Raw genomic sequence first — 20,663 nt, 5'->3', positions numbered from 1 at the left:
ACTCCTATCTTCAGGTCTTTCTCAATCTCTTTTCATAACTTACATAAAAGACAACTCATACATAACCCCACACATCCTTCATACTTTATCACCAGGCACTGGAATATTCAAACGAATTAATTCCATGTTACACAATTCTCTATATTCTCCAATGGCTAATTACGCTATATTTGCTCAGATTCTACAAATCATATGCATTCTTCGCTACATTTTCCAGCTGATCTTGCTTGGCCAGGGATACATCTCTATATCCAACACTTGTTTACAAAAACACTGACAAAGGAAAAGGTGGATTTGCTGTTTCCACTCTCCAAGACTGCCCATCTGTCTACCCATAGAAAGACACAGGAAGTACTTGTCACGGACGTCCAAAGGGACTAACCGTGGGGAGCAGGAGAGCGGAAAAAGACCCATATGCGTAGCGGCGAGACGGGAAAAAGGCCCGGGCTCATTAGTGCAAAGAGTTCAGGAATGCAGTATAGAAACCTATGCCCTCAGGGAGCGGACGTGGGGCGCCCTGGTGCTAGGCGGGTCTCAGGACATCCGAACCTCAATGCTGACCGAGGACAGAGTGCAAGACCCGGAAATATATAGCCCAAGGGAAAGAGAGGGACAGGAAGGACAGCAGACCGGAAACTAGGGACAGGACAGAGAAGGAGCGCCCTCTGGCTGCAGAGGGCGTGACAGTACTGTTCTCTGGGCCCAGTTAACAAAAAATGGTAAAAAACCTGATCCTAAAACAAGCATTTTAAAGTCCTCAGACTAATAATTGCTTAGTCCATGGTCAGTCCTTCCCCCAGTGATGAATAGTACACACAAGGGCTTGCCCTCTGGCCTCTAGACCTTTGAAGGGTAGGCATTCACCCCCACAGATTGACCAAGGAAGCCCTTTCTTTCCTGCTTTTTAAATAGTCACTTGATTAATTGCTTTCCTACTCCTGGTCAGGTGACTGAGAGAGGATTCTGAGGAATGTAATGAAGTAAGATGTGAAGACAGGGTTAATTTTAAGTCCTTTCTGCATGAAGATTAGACCTCTAAACAACAAGCTGGAGTTTATGGCAGGAAAGGGGGTTAACTGATAAGGATTCCAGATGCGAGCTTAAACCCCCTGGGGACGTAATCTTAAACTGACCATTTGGCCAGGGTCTCTTAACTGGCCAAATACAATGACCCCCCTCTTTACCATAACACCAAATGACGTCCGAAGCAGCAAGGAAGGACTATATAAACCAAAAGTTTGTACCGGCACATTGAACAATAATAATAATAATAATAATAATAATAATAATAATAATAATAATAATAATTGCTTACACTTATATAGCGCTTTTCTGGACACTCCACTCAAAGCGCTTTACAGGTAATGGGGACTCCCCTCCACCACCACCAATGTGCAGCATCCACAATACTTCGGTTTTGTTGTTTCTTGCGGGAAACAAGACTTCGGTTTTATTGTTCCTTGCATGCAATAAAATCATCTGTTTTACTTCATCTCGGGATCCAGAACCTTATTCTTTCTGTTACAACAATTTTGGCTTAGCCGACAGGATGTTCCAGAAGGCGCAGAACTTCCCATCGGCAGGAGAGACGGTCAGCGCTCACATTACTAAGAGGTAAGGACTCCTCTTTTTAAAAAAAAGTCCAGACTCTCTCTGATCGATTGGGAAGTGTCTGCTCCCTGAGAGAATCGCCCGAGATGACGGAGTAAACGTGAGTTCCTGAATTCCTCTGGCCTGGGGAAGACACCGGTGTATGTAATGGGTGGTTTGCTGTAAGCCCAGAGTCTTGGTCTGGCAGGCGGTCCGCGGTATTGTGCATAGGCGTTCGAAACTGGTGTATGCCTTAATTGCGTGTAGAGTTTTTGAACTGGTTTGGACCGTTACCACGGAGCTCAGAACTGGGTTGGGCCTTAAATGTGCACAGGAGTTCTGAAGCTGAGTTGTGTCTTAAGGTAGGCACGTAATCCAGAAATGGTTTGGCCTTAATTACACGCAGGAGTTCTGGGGTTTAGGACTGGGTTGGGCCTTGTGTGCCCAGGAGTTCTGAAGCCGGAGTAGTGCTTTAAATGCACGTATAATCCAGAACTGGTTTGGCCTTAATTGAGCTCAGGGGTCCTGAGATTAGCTACATCTTGATTGTGCACGGATTGGCGTGGCGTTGTTTTTTGTTTTAAAGGGAGCAAGAGAGAAGTAGATGATATATATATGTACTGTATGTTTTTGGTGTTTTCCTTGTTTGTGAAAACATATACACATGCACGACACTAACATAAACACACCTCATAATGAAAGAGCAAAACACTAAGTAGCAGGATTTAAAGGACACTGAGATCCGAGAATCGCCCTGATTGAGCTCAGTGCTTAAGTCCACCCCAGGCAAAAGCAGCGATGCTGGCTTTCTGGGGACAGTGAATTACTGATAAAGGAAGGGGGTTTTCGAGGTCTCGTTCCTTGCCTGTGAACAGTACTGTGTAAGTCCTCTCTAAAGACTCTGAGAGGCATTTACATCTGGAGGTAACAGACGCCTTAGCTGAATGAGTATCAGGAATGCACAGGATTTCCAAAGTGAAAGCATCCCCCTACTGTATGACCTGTTACCTCACACACGACAAAGTAACTCTTAAAGAAACCAAACATGTGTGCTAACTGATGGTCTGAGAAAGTAGTGTAAGGGTCCGTTTATATATCGGAAAAGTGTAAGGTGACGGAAAAGAAGGAGAAAAAATATGGGAAAAGCTGAGTTTGTCAGAGGGAGTGTGGGGTGAAGATGCCTGTAAATAGAGCATATGAGTATTGATTGGCAAAAGCACAAGCATGTAGCTGCCACCCTGGTGCACGGCCGGCACCAGTGGTGGCAGATACATGAGAGAAAAAAAAAGAAAGAAATTGGAATGTGATTACTAAAAAGTGTGTTTACGGGAGAGGAAAAAAACTCGCACTGCACTAGTTAATGTGTTACAACCGTCAACTAAATTATATCCTGCTCTCCCATAGGGGAACAGACAGGCAGGAAATGAAAATAATTGGGATCAATTCCCACAGTGACCATATGGAGATGGGGGGCCTGAGTGGGATGACACCTGGTAAGAGTGTGAAAGAGACGGAACAGGGACTCCCCTCTTAAAGGGAGGGCGCCCGCAGACCTGTACTCTCACCCGAAATGAGAAAGGACTTGACGTAGCGGGGGCTGGCGCTGTTGATGACAGCGTCACTCTAACTGTCTAACCCCCCTTCGAGGGGGTCCGCACTCGGACCTACCTTCCCTGATTCCCCCATACGATCAAATCCAAAACCGGAAGATATTGACCGGTGGGCTAAAGAAGTACCGCATCCGAAATTAGGAATGCAGCGAACCTGGGGTGCGCTTCAGGAATTAAAAGGATAAATGTAGAAGTGAAACAAAATACAGCGCATTGTGGTATGAAGAGAAAAAATATATTCTCGATGTGTTTGTGTGTTTTATGAATTTGTGTGCCGGCATGTATGTGTGTAACTGTGAGTTTTGGTATACTAAATGACGGTGCGAGTGTGTTTAGCCAGCCGGACTGGCTGGAGCCATAACTAAAGAGATTGGAAAATATGAGAGCGTCTGAAACCTATAAGTACAGTACAGGTGGACTTAAAAGGAGCTAGATAAACAGTTTTTGTATTTACATACAATTAGTTGTAATAGGTGAACCAAAGTTGAATTTATTTCAATGGCTTGAAACCAGATACTGTAGAAGGATGCAGGATGAAGGAAGCAGGGACCTGCCCTGTGGTTCAACTGACAGGGAAGAACGGTGAAGAATTTATCACCCTGCTAAGAGCTCTGTCTGGGGAGCATAAACAGTCTTGTAAGAGATCTTTTTACCTAAAGATTAAATCCTGTAAATCCCTTGTAGCCTCCCTATGTCTGTCCCAGTCCAGTGTGTAAAAGGAGTTAAACCTAAAATGTACTGTTAATGGTGTGTTGGTTGCTCTGTTATGGGATACTGGAGCATTACTGTCATGCTTGTCTCACTTCACAGTGTGCTATAGAGTAGTGTATATGGGGAGACGGCAGGAGGCCACAGGAGTATTGGGGCAGCAAGTTTTACTTGCTGAGTACCAGATTTTAACATTCACATGGCACCTATCACGTGAATGTGGGTGGTTTTATCCCAGATCTATTAGGTTGGAATATTATGTATTACATGGAATGACTATCCAGAACAGGGTAACACGTGGCTTCAACTGACTGTGATCACTCAGTATGTTGATGGAATTCTGAGTGCTTCCCCTGACAAGGACACCCCCAGGTCTGAGTTGCTTCAGGTTTAAAGTGTCTAATATTAAGCAGTTATGATAAGGCCCTTTTGTGCCTAGCAGTGTGTAATTTTAACAGGGCCTGGGTGCAATGTTTTTATGGGGTGAGCACAACTCTTAACAGATCTGCTTAAGGGGGAAGTGCAGTACAAGGAAAAGATTGCCTTGGTTCCAGCAGTAAAGCCGCCTGTAATACTTTGAAATAAGCTCTCTTACAGGTGCTGAGACTGGGGTTTCCTCAGATGGATCAACCATTCCTTTGTATGTACGTGTGGAAAAAGGGTTCTGGGCAGCTGTGCTGACGCAGGAGCATGGAGGTAGGCACTATTATACCATTAGATGCTGTAGCCAAAAGGTGGGGGACCGTGAAAATTTCAGAAAATGTAATACTGTTTACTGATGGGTCCTCTCTGATGCATGAGGGAGAACAGAGAACAGGCTGAGCTGTTACAACAGAATTCGAGGTGCTAACAATCGGAAAAATCCACTGCCTCAGTGCAGCCAACCAGTTAAGGGCACTGATGGAAGATTGTAAAAAGAAAGATGTTAAAGAGTTACTGTATATATATATAATGTATGTATTTGTTGCATGTAGGCCACAATTCTGGATGGCTATGGAGAAATAGGATTCTCTCACAACGGCAGGGACTCCAGTTAAGAATTCTGGGCTTGTCTCTGAAATGATTTGCAGTTTTACAGCTGCTGACGGAAGCAGCTGGAGTAAGGTGTAAATAACACAATAAATAAATAATTCCAGTAACTCAAAGGAACAACTGCGCAGATGCAGATGCCAGGCGAGCGGAACTGGGAGAGCAGGAGTCTGAGACTCCTGTGAAACCTCTATTGGGGAAAAGGGAGAATTCAGGTTGAGGCCTTTTATAGATGTGGTTAGAAAAAATGTGAAAAGAATGTGGGGTTGTATGATGATGGGGTGTGGGCTGGCGGATACCCAGGTGGATGACAAAGATGATCCCGTGGTGCGGACTGCCCTGCCCCTTGGATACTGATCTAGGGCCATACTACACTGGGAAGGTGTGCCAGGTTGTAATCGCCTCACTAGGTGTGAGGTGGAAGTTACATTGCCCCCATCACCCACAGTCTAAAAGACCAACAAAGGAAATATCAACTGAAGGAACACCGTGGGTTAATGCTCTACCTGCGGTCCTGTGCAGTTTGCGGGCTGGAACAAACGGAACTGTGAGACTGAGCTCATTTGAGGTCATCACGGGCAGCCAAAGAAATTCCCTGTAGGAAAAGTTTGGTTAATTTACTGTTGATTTACTAAACTCTCTATTACAGTATTGTAGGTTTGTTAACTGAAGCGGTGCACAGGGCTCGTAAACAGGTGCTGGACGCTTGGGGACCTCCAGTAGAGGGGAGACACGACAGGATACCTGATACTTTGGCCAGTTATGTGTTACAGATGAGCTTAACAAAATAGATCATGTTCTAAAAGGAAATTCATTAGGATGATTATTTTCTTTTTTCTTCATAGATGGTGTGTTTTAGGACAGAAATGAAATTTAGCAAAAGTTATATATCAGTTTTACAGTATCTATTTTTCTTGCATATATGGCTCAATACATTGCATTTCCCTAAATTTGAATAATCAGAATTAGGGGATATCTTGACTGATTACAAAAAAATCTTTAACAAATGAAATTTCAGAAATACAAAATCCTATTTGCAAGTAAAATTATTTTTTCTGTTTCCTGATTTTCTGTTAGTCTGAATTTTTCTGATTTTTTTATTTTTTCATGGTGATTACTGTGATTTCAACTATGGATACAGTTGGAGTTTTTTGGTTTTGTGCTTAACTGTACAGTATGTCTCACTAACTAGCAATGTTCCTTCTAATTTTTAATGGCCTGTATGCGCAAACCTGTATGCGCAAACATCTCAAGTTTTTTTTTTACATGTTCTTTCGACATAGTGAATCAATATTTTTATTTTTTTTATAAAATAACCTTTTAAGTGAGTAATACAAATTTGAAAACAATTAGTCTATGTTTCTACGATATCAATGTTCAACGATGCACACTGTGCAAACCGGAAAAGAAAAGGCTGTTTCTTGTGAAGCATAGAGATCCAAAAGACCGGGACAGCGGTTCAACGAGCCCAGTCATAGAGACTGAGTGTCGAGCGAGCATGAGCAGTGAGGTACAAGACTGCAAAAGTATAGATATAGATGATCAAGTAGCAATAATAATGCATACAGCCAAGTTGGGCCTCTCGCGGCCAGTCTCATGTGGTCAATTTCACATTTTTCAATTGACGACCGTGTTTATTTTCTTATCATACTTTTTTGGGGAAATTGAATTTTTTTGTGTGCAGTTTAATGTCCTATGTGCGCTGACTTCATAACCTGTGTGCGCGCGCACACACGCACAACTTAGAGTGAACTAACTAGTAAAACTCTATCATTAAACTACTGGTGCTTCTGTCTGTAACTGCAAGGCATGACTGGGATGTTACAAGAAAATATTTGGTCTTCCCCAGTGCTGATACTTCTCCAATGCAATGCCTTAGGTCTGCTCTTGATGCTGTCAGCTTCCAGCATGGAGAGTGTAATGGCCTAGGAGTACACATTATGAACCACACGTCCCTATCTGTCTCTTACTCCTCCTGGATAAAGATGTGTTACAAAAGTTAATTTGGAGAATAAGGAGGAATGCATACAGTATTTGTAAAGTGGACAACTCACAGCTAGGAAACAGCTCACAACCAAATGAGTTAACAGTAATGTATGTAGAGTCAGCCTTCTGCAATTAAGGAGTTGAACAAAATGCTGCACGCTGTTTTGCATGTTAGGACTGGGAATAGAACATCATGCATAAACCTAGAACAATCATGACAGGCAAGTTATTTCAAAGCTGTTAGAACTGGTAATGTAAAGTTCCAAAGCTACAGTATTTTGCATTTACACAGCATTTGATTTCCAGCACATGTTAAGGAAATAATAAATAGAGTATAATAACACCAACTTCTGTGTCATTCTTCCAATAATGTGGTTTGCAGAGCTGTGGTTCACAGCTCCTTGGTGAGACCCTCTTGCATTTACAACAGGAGTCTCCACTCCTGGGGCTGGACAGCTATGATGCCTTCAGCTTTTTTAGGTCTCTTTAAAGCTCCAGCAGCTGTATCTCGGCTGTATCATTAAACTGCTGGTGCTATGGATTTTCAAAGCAGCAAGGCATGTTTGGAAGATAAAGAAGTTAAATTGATCCAATTATGCCAAAAAGGAGCTGAAGTAGGTTATTAAGAAAGACTGAAGCCAAATAGAAACACCAGCCCTGCAGGACCAGGAGTGCAGGCCCCTAGTTTATACTGATATTGTTTGAATAGATATCTAATATAGGAAGACAAAATGTGATAAGAAAAGATCATTCAGGCCATCACAGTCACTTTACTATTCAGTACTTTAATCCAGGGATTGTTAGCTTTTTTCTTTACTCAGTCCTTGGTTTCAACAGTATCCTAGTTAATGCCCTAACACATATATACTGTATCTATTTACAGTATATAATATCTAGAGCAGAGCAGTACTTAGTCACCAAAACAGTGGAAGTCAGGGCTGCCCAATCCTAGTCCACAAGCACTTCAGATAGTTACTGTACCTTCTTAAATGGACCAATTTAACAGCATTTTCCAGCTTTGCAGGTGTTGTTTTTTTAATGTGACCTAGAAAAGGGGTCCCAATGCTGGTTGAGGGGACCCACACGACTGCTGGATTTCATTGTAGTTGAGCTCTTTATTTAAATGATCCTTAATACACCAACTTAAAAAAGGGTGTCTTGGATGGACCACAGGCCTAGAAAAAAACCTTAACGCTGCTGCACCTGGGAGTAATTAAATTAGTCCAATTATTGTAAAAAGGAGCTGATGTGGGCTCCTCAAAATGACTTTTGGAGCCAGCCACTGGAGGCACCGGTTCCCTCTGCAACAAAATGCTGCAAAATGTGCGGGAAATTCTGCAGGAGAATGAAAACAGGAGGATGCTCATGTGAAATTTTCAAATATCCTAGATGTGGAACAGACCCAGGGAGGATTTAATAGTCTCTCTGGTACCTCTGTGTAAGATATTAAGATCAGTAACACAATATAATCACTAATCACTCTCCTTGAGCAGATAAATATCTTTATCACACCTACAGCCATTAAAGTTACTTAGGATTAAAGAATTGTGTTATAGAACATTGTTCTGCTGTACTTCTAGGCAAGTACAAGATTGTTTATCTATCTATACATCCATTTTCTAATCGCTTCGTCCAATTAAGAATTGCTGGTGAGCCGGGTCCTCTCGACCAGCAAAAGGCACGAGTCCATACAGTCAACATATAGACACTCAGATACCAGAGACAATTTTCTCAGAAGCCAGTTAATCTAAAATGTGTTTTGAAAACTAAAGTCCCCAGAGGAAACCCACACAAGCACCGTGAGAACATACAAACTCCACATAGGTTGTACTCCAGGTAATTTAACCCAAGGCTTTGGTGCTGCAAGGCAGCCACGCTAACTACTGCACTGTCAAATTTAAATTTTAAAAGAGGATGGGTTTGAAATTCATGAATTAAATACAATAACTTCTTTCAGACAGAATGGGAAGTTACATTTTGAACTATCTTTTATTATAGTCATTTTGGTTTTAGGTGTAAGTTATGCCTGTATTTAAAAATAAGCCTTTTATATATACTTCAAAACATCAAAAATTGACATGAATGTGTAACATTAAATGATAAATATTCAGGCAACAAATATGCAAATATGTTGATGATTTATGAATAAGGGGGCAAAACATAAAAAGTGATGTTTCTTTTTTCATTGAGAGGGGCCTTTTTAAAATCTTTTAGTTTTTGTCTTAATTCTTCAGAAGATGTGTAAATGATTCTTTTTTATTTTATGAGATGGTTCTCCCAGAAACATAACATAATGGTTGATTGCAGTAGATTGTAAACCTCTGTATGATATTTGTCTATGTATCCATTTCCAGATTCTGTGCAGGGTTTTCCTAATATCCTTTTAGCTGTTTTCTATTCCTATCTTCTAACCAGAAATTAATTTGGTTTTCCTTATCAATATTGTCTAATGCAGCACTCATATTTTGATTAACAATATTCACTTTAATAAAAAAATGTATACATCATTTTAAATCAATCAAAATGGAAGGACATGACATCACTGAAAGTTGGTGAACTATTTTCCAAGGTACTGTAAGTGCTCCATACAATGCAGTGTTACCTTACCTTAATCTGTCACAGCATTTTGCATAATACAGATAACTGTATTACACTTCTATTAATATTTTGTTCATTATAATACAATAATGTTCATTAACTGGGGAAGGAATGAAATGACCTTTTTACTCTTGACAACCTGTTAATTCTGCACAACGGCAAGCACAAACTGCAGGGTTCCTCCAGACTCTCAGACAAGAGCTGGTGATCAAACCATAGACTGTAAAGACCATGCAGTGAGATTAAAGAAAGAGCTTAAGAGTGTTTTTTGTGTGAGAGGTCCGTTTTCTCTGAATTCAATTTAATGACGAAAACACATAGTTTCAATGCTGTTAAGGTTAATTTGAAGAAAAAACTGCTTCATAAAATAATCGTAGAAGGTCCATATGAGAAAAATATTAAGACATAAGATGGTGTTTACTTAAAGATAATCAATTTTCTTCCTTTATCCCGTGAGAATGGCACAATTTTTAACTTAATAATGATGATTTTCTGATGATTGTTGCTACTTTAAAAAACCAGCAAAGCTGTGTTAAGTGGTAAAATTATCTCCTCTGGTTATAATAAAAGGAAAAAAAGAAAAATACCTTGATCTAGGTCAGAGTCAATTAGATATGTATTCTTGGTTGGAATTATAACAAGAGTCTAATAGCCTGGTGCTGTTATAACACCTCCTGGTAAACCCATCTTAAAAATGGTTTGTTTTAAAAATCCATGTATTTCATCCACAGCTGAAGCATGGTTTGAGATTAATTAACAGAAAAATCTTCTTTTCTCTTTTCATAATCAAGTTTTAAATCATATACATTTTACTCAAGGAAAGCCTTTTCTTATGGGATGTGCTGACACTAAACTACTGTATGTCATAATTACAATTATATAATATCCTGACAATCACCTGCATGCCTTCTGTAAATGCACTCCAATTGTGGTCTGAAATTAAATTAACTCTGTCTAGCATACTGGGCCAATGCATCCCACTTGATGTGGCTATAAATGCCTTTAAGAAGATCTCAGCAAGCTCAAACCCCCCAAACATGTTTCAACCTTTTACTTTTGTCATGTACTGTACCATTGCTAAAAGGGTTATGTTACTGAAATGGAAAGATAAAAAAACATTTCAATTCAGTTTTCTTGAATTGTTTTAAAAAATAAACTAACACAATTCTTAGCAAAGTCTTCTTACTACAGCAGCTGCATGTTTAACATTTATTTTGTGGGCAAGGATAACTTACTTTCTATAGAATTTTCTAAATATATCTCCTGTTAGTAGACTGACAATTGTTAATCAATACTGTGAGACACTCAGATCGTTCCACTTGGTGTACCTTATTTGCTATGCTAAAGGTTACAAATTTCCTGGTAGATTTTCAGCCAGACCAACTGATCAGTATATTGAATCTTCTTTAAAGAGAAACAGAAATCTTTCTTCACCTTGACAGGCTTTACTGATGGCAAAGCATGAGCAGAGGCTCTTCTGTAGCTGTTGCACTAGGAGGCCTGAAACACAGAAATTTACCAATCAGACCTACAGCACACACAACAGTCAGGAGACTCTGAAAGGACACAACATCATGACAACTTGTTTCCTGGTGACTTTCATAAGTCTGGCAAGGAAGAAACTGGTGCCCTGACTATTCTGCTGCAGTACTAAAAAAGGAAGCGTTTAGTACAGAGATTTGGAAGATGTCTCATACAGGCTGCCTGTCACGACCACCAGCCAGCTGAGATCAACACGTAAGCGAGCCAATCAGCACCAGCAGCGGATTACTACTAACAAGCGCCGCCGCACGAGTTAACACACCTGCAATTGCTCTACCGTGCGGCACGCCGGGTTATTTATACCATTCGTACCTGATTCCCGTTGCTCGGTATTGAGTTCTCTACTTGTTGCTCAGCCTAGCGTTCCTACCTCTCTTTTGCCTTCCTGGAATTCTGCCTGCACCTTTTGCCTTCGGACTTCGGATCTCGTCTCGCCCCTTGGATTGTTTGCTATCATCATTGCATGTTTTGCATTTGACCCTGTAGCTCTCTTTTCGACCTCGAGTCTGTCTCACGTTTTGGATTGTTCGCCACCAGTGCCTTTACCAGATCTCGACCTACCTTCGCCTTCGGACTACGACTCAGCTCCTGGATTTGCTCGGTACGTTTACTTACCTCCCTGCGACTCCTGCATCTGCATCGGATCCTTTTCACCTCTACAGAACAGCGTTACACTGCCTAACTGTATCCAATGAACTCAGCCATTTTACATCATGTTAAATATGGAGAAAGACCAATTTTATACTTTTTTACCATCATGAGATAATATGACAAAAAATGTGCCAAAGTACTTATTATCATAATGGAATATCTAATAGGTTTATTCCATGCTGAAAAGAGAAGAAAGAAAACGCAACGTTTCGGCCATTGAGCCTTCTTCAGGTGTGGGAAGAATGGAATATCTTCTGAATCAAAGCAATTTCAGGTAAAACCAGAGGAACTTTATAATGTCTACACTCTTACCAGTGAAGAAAAATGACAATACTCTCTTAAACCCCTCCCCATCTACTCATGCCCATCTACTGCCCATCTATTCTATCTACTCCTTGCAAACTTGAGGGAACAGTTCTGGTAAAGGCTGACAAGGACAGGGAATCTCTTTATCTGTACAAAGAGAATATTAAATGACTTTGTGAACTTTCACTCCACTAAGTGCAAAAAGCCCCTCTGTGACAGTCAGCACTGCATTACAGGGCAGCTGTTGGGAGCACACACTCATCTCAGGATTAACTTAATCTATTGAATATTGAGGTTTGACACCACTAGTGTGAATTGAGGCTGTGATGTTTACTTCCCCAATTTCAGCACACCCTTTGTCAAAGTCTTGGTGAGAATTACTGGTTTAGTAGGTTTTCTAATTTATCCTAGAGCAAAATGACCAATACATCATTGCAGCCTGAAATGCATGCTATATTGATTTTTTTTTTTTTCAGGATTTTGTCACTGGTCTCCTCTTTAATAAACTTCTGTAAAGAGATGGGAGAGAGGAAGTTTTCAGAACTCCAAAAACACCACTTTCCATTGGAGTCTCACAGAGATCTCCACATGATATATGATTCCATCATGTTGGCAGCACAGGGCGCCTCAAGCTCAAGTTGCAGATCCAACTGCGCAGCAGAGGTGCAGACCAAGCAGATTTCTGTAGCTAGTTACTGATTGACTAGAGTGCCCAGAGCTCCAGACGTCCCCTCCTCTGGCCTCTGCTCTCAGACCTTGCAGAGCTAAATATTGTTTACCTCTGCTTTGAGTTCCACACCTTGACCTAGCTTGGGGTTCTCCCTGATCTTAATATATACCTTCTAGTTTTAATTATTCAAATGTAAAGAATAAGACTATCCACAATGTCGATGTGTAAAACCAGCAGTCTCACTGCAGCAGCTGACACTGACCATCTCCAGGAGTTGGGCCTTGTTTTTGTTTTCAGCGAGAGCTGATTATTCTAACAGTGTAAGTACTCCCTTGGTTTTGGAAGATACTGTTTTTGCACTTTATTTGTCTCCAAAAAGTTTATTTTACTTAAAAAGAAAATGTTGAGTGGATTACATTTTATCAGTTTGAAATTTTGATTGCCCAATCAGCCCAAACAGTGTATGAAAGTGTCAGAGCCACTGTAATACCTGAAAAGGGTATGAGATACTGAGTCTGATCCTGTTTAAAGACACATTATAGAAAGGACCCGTTAAGATTATACCCTCAGTATCAGAGAAATGGTTAAGGGGCAGGGGTGGAATCCCACAAATTTTGAGGGCCGGTACGCACTTCATTATAATCGCAATAAACGCCCACCTGCCTTGCTCCTTGCCATGCCATACAGGGGATGGTTATGTTTTAACAGGACACATGATCTAAATATACAGTTTATTGGAAGAAGTGTGCGTGATCAAACAGAAAACAGCGGAGCTCCATTCTTTATAATGAAAGGAGACAATAATAATTGGGGACGTGTGCAGTAATTGGAGCTGAGTGTTGTACTTACTGTACGTTCCTGACAATTCAGAACACATCACGGATTTAGCACAGCACAACTACAGTATGATGAAGGACAGAAGTATCACAATTATAATATTGATGACTGGGGCATCAGCTTATGGTTAAAGTCAATGTTCTGCTCATGGAGTGGTACCCTGGCTCAATTTGTATTGGTGGGTTTGGTCATATTGTTAATTTTTCTCCTAGTCATATAATGTATTAAAACATTATGCACCAAGGTTACCACATCTATGATGATAGTCCATTCTGAAGACAAAAAAACATTAGAATGCTTGTTACATTTGTTTGTGTAGAACATGATTGGAAAATGTGTGAAAATGCTCTTGTCTCATCTTACCATACAACCTGGTTCCAATCAAAGTTCCAGTGATATCTAACACTTAAGTTTGTGGTTTGACGACAGCAGAGGCTGCTCTTCTTGCAAGCCTTCCAAATAGTTTGTTGGCATGGAGGTGTACAAAATTGTAGTTTTGGAGACTTGGTGACCCCCGGATGCAACCAACTCCTGCAATTGTCCAGTTGTGATCCTTGGAGAAAGTTTTGCCTATCGAACCATCTTCGTCACTGTGCATGGGGGCAAAATACACTTGGATCCTCTTCCAGGCAGGTTCACAACAGATCCAGTTGTTTGAAACTTCTTAATTATTGCCCTAATATTGGAGATGGGTATTCTCAGGTTTTAAGCTATTTTTATAGCCATTGCTTGATTTATGAAGGTCAACAACCTTTTGTCTCATTTAATTTTTGTATTCTATGATTCCCCATGTTGATGGATAACTAAGGTTGTTTGGCCTGCATGTTACCTCATATTTAAACCCCAGTGAAACAGGAAGTCATGGATGACCACTTAAGAGTTCCTAAAGACTTAGGTGGGTTTAAAAAAGGTAAAATATGAATGGGAATCTGTGTTAATTAGATTTTGTTCATAGGAATTTCTAGGGGTGCCAAGAATTATGACACCTGTGTTTTTGAGAAAAAATGTTATATTTTTCTTTAATTATTTTACCTCACTGAAAGGTTCGATTTCTCTCATATTTTCAGTGTAAGATCAAGCTGATAAACAACAATGACATTTTTTCCTAGACTTTTTTGCTCATCTTTACCAAGGGTGGCAATAATTCTGGAGGGCACTGTACACAACACATTTGCGTTAGAATGAGCCAAGGAGAAAATATCTCAGACTCCATTGGAACTGAATGAGTTTCTGTCGGCTTTTCCCCTCCGCTTAAAACTATTACTGCAAGTTAAAAAAAAAACTTCACTGAGAACAATGTGCCATTATATTAGGAATGGGCAAGTCTATTTATTAAATCATTGAAATACAAAGAGCAGGTTTTTTACTGATCACTGAATACCTCAGTTCTATGCCGTGTGGAGACTACTGTAATTTTCTAGAAGATTGTGCCAACTGACAATTAAGTGTTCATAATAACATCTATACATTTTCTAGCCACTTCATCGAATTCAGGGTCATGGAGGAGCAGGAGCCTATCCCAGCAAGCAACAGGTGCAAGACCATAGAATATTTTAATTAGTTTCTTAAATAATATTTTGTGATTTTGAGAAAGATTTCTAAGTGGTTAAAGTCAACATTACAAACTTTTAGGAGAAAAACGGTTTCCTTAAATTTGTTTCACATTCACATCTTGTCACTTCCTAGACTGACACATTTCCATCCTCACAACTCTGAGCCTTTTGGAGTGGCTCAAGAGTGAGATGACTTTACCTCTCTCTCCACAGGCCTCTCGTACCGAACTCATAGGAGAGCGTTCTGAAGCACATCCCTCACAGTGTCCTGGCGAGAGACGTGCTGGACTGCCACACCCACACACTGGCACAGGAAGGCCAGCGTAGATCAGAGTGAACACTGAGCTTAGGAAACTGCTCTGTACAACAGCACTGAGTTAACATGACAGTGAGGGAAGTTTGGATCCCCTAACAAATCACCCACACATCATCACCATACTATCAGCCTACCTACACACTCACACTCTTTAGAATTTAATACAGAACAAATTACTAGTCAGAGTCTTTGACCTATACTATATCTTAACTCTTATCTTTCTGAAATATTTTCCAGAGATAATTATTCAGGGGATAAACCTTGTTTAGATGCAGGATGTCACTGGTACTGTACAGTGTTAGCACAGGCAGTTCCATGAGCTCCTGCTGAGTGCAGGAGAAGAAAGGAAAATGTGTTCACATTAATCCACAGGTACATAATGTAGGTGACCAAGCATAAGACAGCTGTCATTCTGTCATTGTTTAATGTCTGACATTCCTTTAACAGGAAGAAGATGACTTTCCCCAGCTGTGCCACCCCCACATTTAGTATGTTATCAATCCCCCCTCTCTCAGCACATACAAAACACAGGCAATTTTGCCATTGCTCCAAGAGAATGTCTATCTCTTGTGATTCTGAAACACAACAGAACAAGTGTTTAACATTGTCATAGTATAGAATGGAACTGCACAAATTTTATTGATGTATAAAAGACACCTAATCTGATCAGCTGCAATCCTATAGTACAGCTCTAGAAAGTACACTATAGTTCTGGACATGATATGAAGACACCCTCAGATCTTGGATTCAAAGAAAAAAAAATATATAATCATTTGGAAGTGTAGCAGAAACAAATGTCACAGTGTCTTTTTCCTGAACACAAGTTGCAGTGTAAATTCATGATGGTCAATAGTATACTGTACTTACAGTTCCTTACTTTAACGCAGCCTCAATACTAACCCAGCTCTTCAAAGATCAAGAGAGTCAGAGATAACTCATAATAGAACATGTACAGGAAGAGCATTACTATACTGATGGAAAAAAGAAACGTAACACTTCCTCCTCCACACCCTGTCCATCCATTGTGTGTGGAACAGGCTGAAGAGTGACTCATCCATAAAGAGGAACTGATGCCACTGCTGACGAGTCCATCGCAGCCTCTGTCTGGCCCAAGCCAGTGAAGTGTGACGTCTAGGAGGTGTGAGCAGAGGGCCTCTGACAGGTCCCCTTGCTCTAAGGCCAGCAGCATGGAGCCTCACTGTCCTGTCACTGATGGGGGCATTGTCTCAGCAGTTTCAGCAGCAGTATGGGTGGCAGATCTGAAACAATCTCTCAGACGGACCAGTCTGATGTGTCTGTCCTGCTCTGGTGTGGTCACTCGAGGGTGACCGGATATTGGACAGTCATCTGTCTTGCCGGTCTGCTGAAACCTTCTCTGCAGTCGGGACTCAGTGGAGCAGCTTACTCCATAGTGTCTGGCAACGTTGGCACATGATATGCCTGCCTGCAGCATGACAATGGCCCTGTCCCTTGCTTCTGGTGACATTCAAGGCATCACGGAATGCACAGAAAACTGTGTGGCCTTTTTCTTGCAGTGACCTTTGAATTAAGCTTTGAATTAAGGCCTTTTTAAAGTGACCTGATCAGGCATTGATCCACCTGAACCTTGTTGGGTAAAAGTGCACTTAACGAGCTTTCGTGTGATTGGCAAGTTGCAATGCCTTACTGCGCAAGCTGTATTGCTGGTCATAGGGTGTAAAACAAAATGACAACTTTTTGTTAAAATATATAAGCTATAACCATAGCATTTTTCATTCCAGAAAATGTTCGGTTTCTTTTTCTCATCAATATATATATATATTCTCCAGAAAATGAACTTCAACAGGTTGAGCCACAGCATCTGGCATGAACAACACAAAATAGAGACCAAATAAATCTCAACCCTGTCAGCTCTTTTACTGTATTGTAAAGAAAATTGAGTGGAAATGCAGGGATAGAGACATGAAGGCCATAACAAAGATATGCATATTCAAATATAATGTGTATATTTTGCAGACCTGAAATGTATCTATACAATTAGATCTATAGTTAGCAGATGTAAAATAAAACAGTTTTTTCTTCATGTGAAAATTATTTAATGTGTCAAAACCTGGAATATCTGTTTATACTGTATGTAAACAAGTTGTAGTTGAAGCCAGGTGACAGAAAGTATGATTTAATAGGATCTGTAACATCTGTAGATACCTGACCTGACATGGGTTCATTCCTGAATGGACTTGAGTGCATTTCAAACAGAGACCTGTTGTATGTGACATTTCAGAAACAGCCATTGTACCATGTGTGGAACTATTGTATACTGTGTAATTCTAATGGATATGGTAACTTCTAAGTACACATCATGATAATAAGAGAGGGTGAGCAGAGCTGTAATAGGACTATGTGTTTAGGCATTATTGCTGTAATACTTCACCAGTATAGCTTGTTGCTTCTGAAACCTCAATTGGATCAAAATGATGATTCAATATAATGTTTACCAAACTTTCGTTAATCTTCTCTACTCTCTTTAAACTTGTCTCAACCTTAGCATTTCCCATTAAATCTTATAATTACTACCCCCCACAGGATCGTTATTGTAACCTTAACCAGCCCTTAACAGGGCAAGATTTTTCTTACACTTAACATAAGATCTCATCATGAGACTTTACTGCAGAATCTCGTGGTGGGATTTGCCTTCTCATTGTCCCCTGACACTGAGGTATTATGCACAACCTTAAGACGAACAGAGTCCCACGGTCAGACTCCGTTACTCACTGCCCCACCTGACATGGAGGATCTAGATCCCCTGAGCCAACCAGGAGCATATCTCCCTGAACCCTTATATAGGGAAATTCTGTTCTCAAGACAAAGATTAATAGTAAACTACAGGTATCAGTATTAACACTGTTGATTTAACTAATTCTGAAACACGATCTAGACACTGATATCATTAAGAAATTACTCAAAATTCCAGATAACACAAAATTAGGCAATGTTATTGTTTCAGCTTCTGGATAGACACCTAGCAAATGATCACATCACTATGTGTTGTTTATCTACAAAGAAATTAAGGAAATATTACATCACACAGAAAATGAAAATGAATTATTTCAGCCTGAAATGGAGAAGATTGTTTGGAGACATTAAAGACATGATCCATCTAGTTCAAGTACATTTTCAAGACCAGCAACAGTACAAGGACCTGGGGACCAGTGGAATTTAACATGAAGAACATCCATGATATAAAGCATTATTTATTATTTACACCTTAAGTTTTGGGGGCATGGAACGAATTCCATAGACACTTTAAAGATGACAGTGTGGAATCCTTTAAAAATGATTAGATGGCATTATTGGTTTATTAATCTACTAGCACATAAAAAGGCAACATGGGCCAGATGTCATCTTTCTAGTGACTTATGCAGTTAAAGTTAAAGAACAGTGTAGTCACAGACCATCAATACTCTTAAGCACTGTAATGTACTTTATTTTAACTTCAGTTCTTTAACCTCTCTGCTTGTTTGTGTTTCACTGCATCAATTTTGGTGAATTAAAAGGGCATTGCTGTGTCTGTCCCATTTTATTGCATTTGTATTTTTTTTTACCATAATAAGAAATGAAATATTGTATAACGTTTTTCTGTGTGACACAGTCATGAATTTCTTTGCATCAAGAAGTTCCATGGAAAAGGAGGAAAAGTTGTGCATTCAAAAAAAAATATTTATCAAAGGCAGTGACATTTAATAAAATACTCAGGAACAGAGAGTGCACACAGTACATTAGTCCTTGAAGTACAATACTGGAAGTCAATCTGTAACTGCTGTAATTCACTGGAAATGCTGCTCCTTTTAACTCTATTTGAATGTTTGACATGGGTGTGTAATAACCTACTACTGTACACACTCAAATAAAACAAATGAGTTTATTTAGCTGTGTCCAATGCTTTGTGTCAGTTTTATGTTTTAAGGCTTTATTATCTGCTTTATTTATGGCTGTTTTTGACCTCCGTTCTGAGTTTATTGTCCCTCTCTGCTAGCTGTCTGTGGGAGCTGTCTTACTTCCAGAGTAATTATTTTGCAATGCAAACCTGAAAGAAGGCCAGAACTCGTGCTTGCCTGCCTCAGTGCATGAATTGTCACTCAGACTCTTAATACAAATTTCAATTCAGTTGCAGAAAGGCAGCCATACCTACTTGTGAATTTAATAATTGGGTATGACTTGACCATTTCCAGTCTGCAGGAATCATCCTGCTACTGGATGCAGGCGCTGCGCATGTCTAAAAAGAAAGAGCACATTCAAGCTATGAAAGGTCTTGTCTTTTATATTATATTTTATATTTCTTGCTTATTATACAGTGGCGTGTACTGTGCAGTGTATAATAACACAAAACGTTTTGCATTTTGTTGCTTTAAACATTGCAGTCATGACACTTTGAAATGGCAATTAATATTTCTAATATACAGCCTGCTCCACACATACGAAGCAAAAAACAAAAAGAAGTAAATAATATGAAAGAAAAATGGAAACTATTATGTAAGTATTCAACCCTTTGCTGTGCCAAACACGAGCAACTTTTTAGGTGCACAGAATGAGCCACATACTGTAATTAGTTGAGTTGTCTCTTTCTATGTGCAATAATAAATAGTGTTTCGCATAATCTTAGAATAAATGCTCCTACAGTAACTTTCTAAGGTCTCTCCGTCAAGTAGAGAATTTGGAGCAAAGATTTAATCACAAAGACCAAGAAACTTTCAAAACAACTCAAGAGATAATTTTGTACAAAAGCACAGATGACAGGAAGTCTGTCCCTTCCAAAAGAGCAGTTTGGAAAGGTCAACATAATCTTTTTTGACAATTTAATCTATATTCAAGCTTTATTATCCTCTAGGGGAAATGTATTTTACAGCACAGTCAAATACAACAATGAAAACAAGGAAGATAAACCTTACCATGACAAATCAGTACATCAGTATTTTCATGATATAAAAGAGTTACTTTATATTGTTTGAGAGGGATATTGCAGCAATTATGAAAGATCCCTTGGTATTTCCCAGATAGGAGTAGTGTGAATTTACAATGGAGAGGTTGAGGCACACTCTCCATAATGCTTTTGGCCTTCTTTACAACCATTTGTTTTTAGAGGATATTTAAGTTGTTTTGATTTGTCACAAATATTTTGCTACTGTAGATATTTTCACTACTTTTACCAACGTATTACAATTAACAGTACTGATTTACTAAACCAACAAGTGAGACAGCATATTTTGACACTTTCAATAAGTTACTTATAG

The sequence above is a fragment of the Lepisosteus oculatus genome, chromosome 5 (assembly GCF_040954835.1).
Source record: "Lepisosteus oculatus isolate fLepOcu1 chromosome 5, fLepOcu1.hap2, whole genome shotgun sequence".
In the NCBI taxonomy this organism is placed as follows: domain Eukaryota; kingdom Metazoa; phylum Chordata; class Actinopteri; order Semionotiformes; family Lepisosteidae; genus Lepisosteus; species Lepisosteus oculatus.
Note: the sequence above shows the minus strand (reverse complement) of the source record.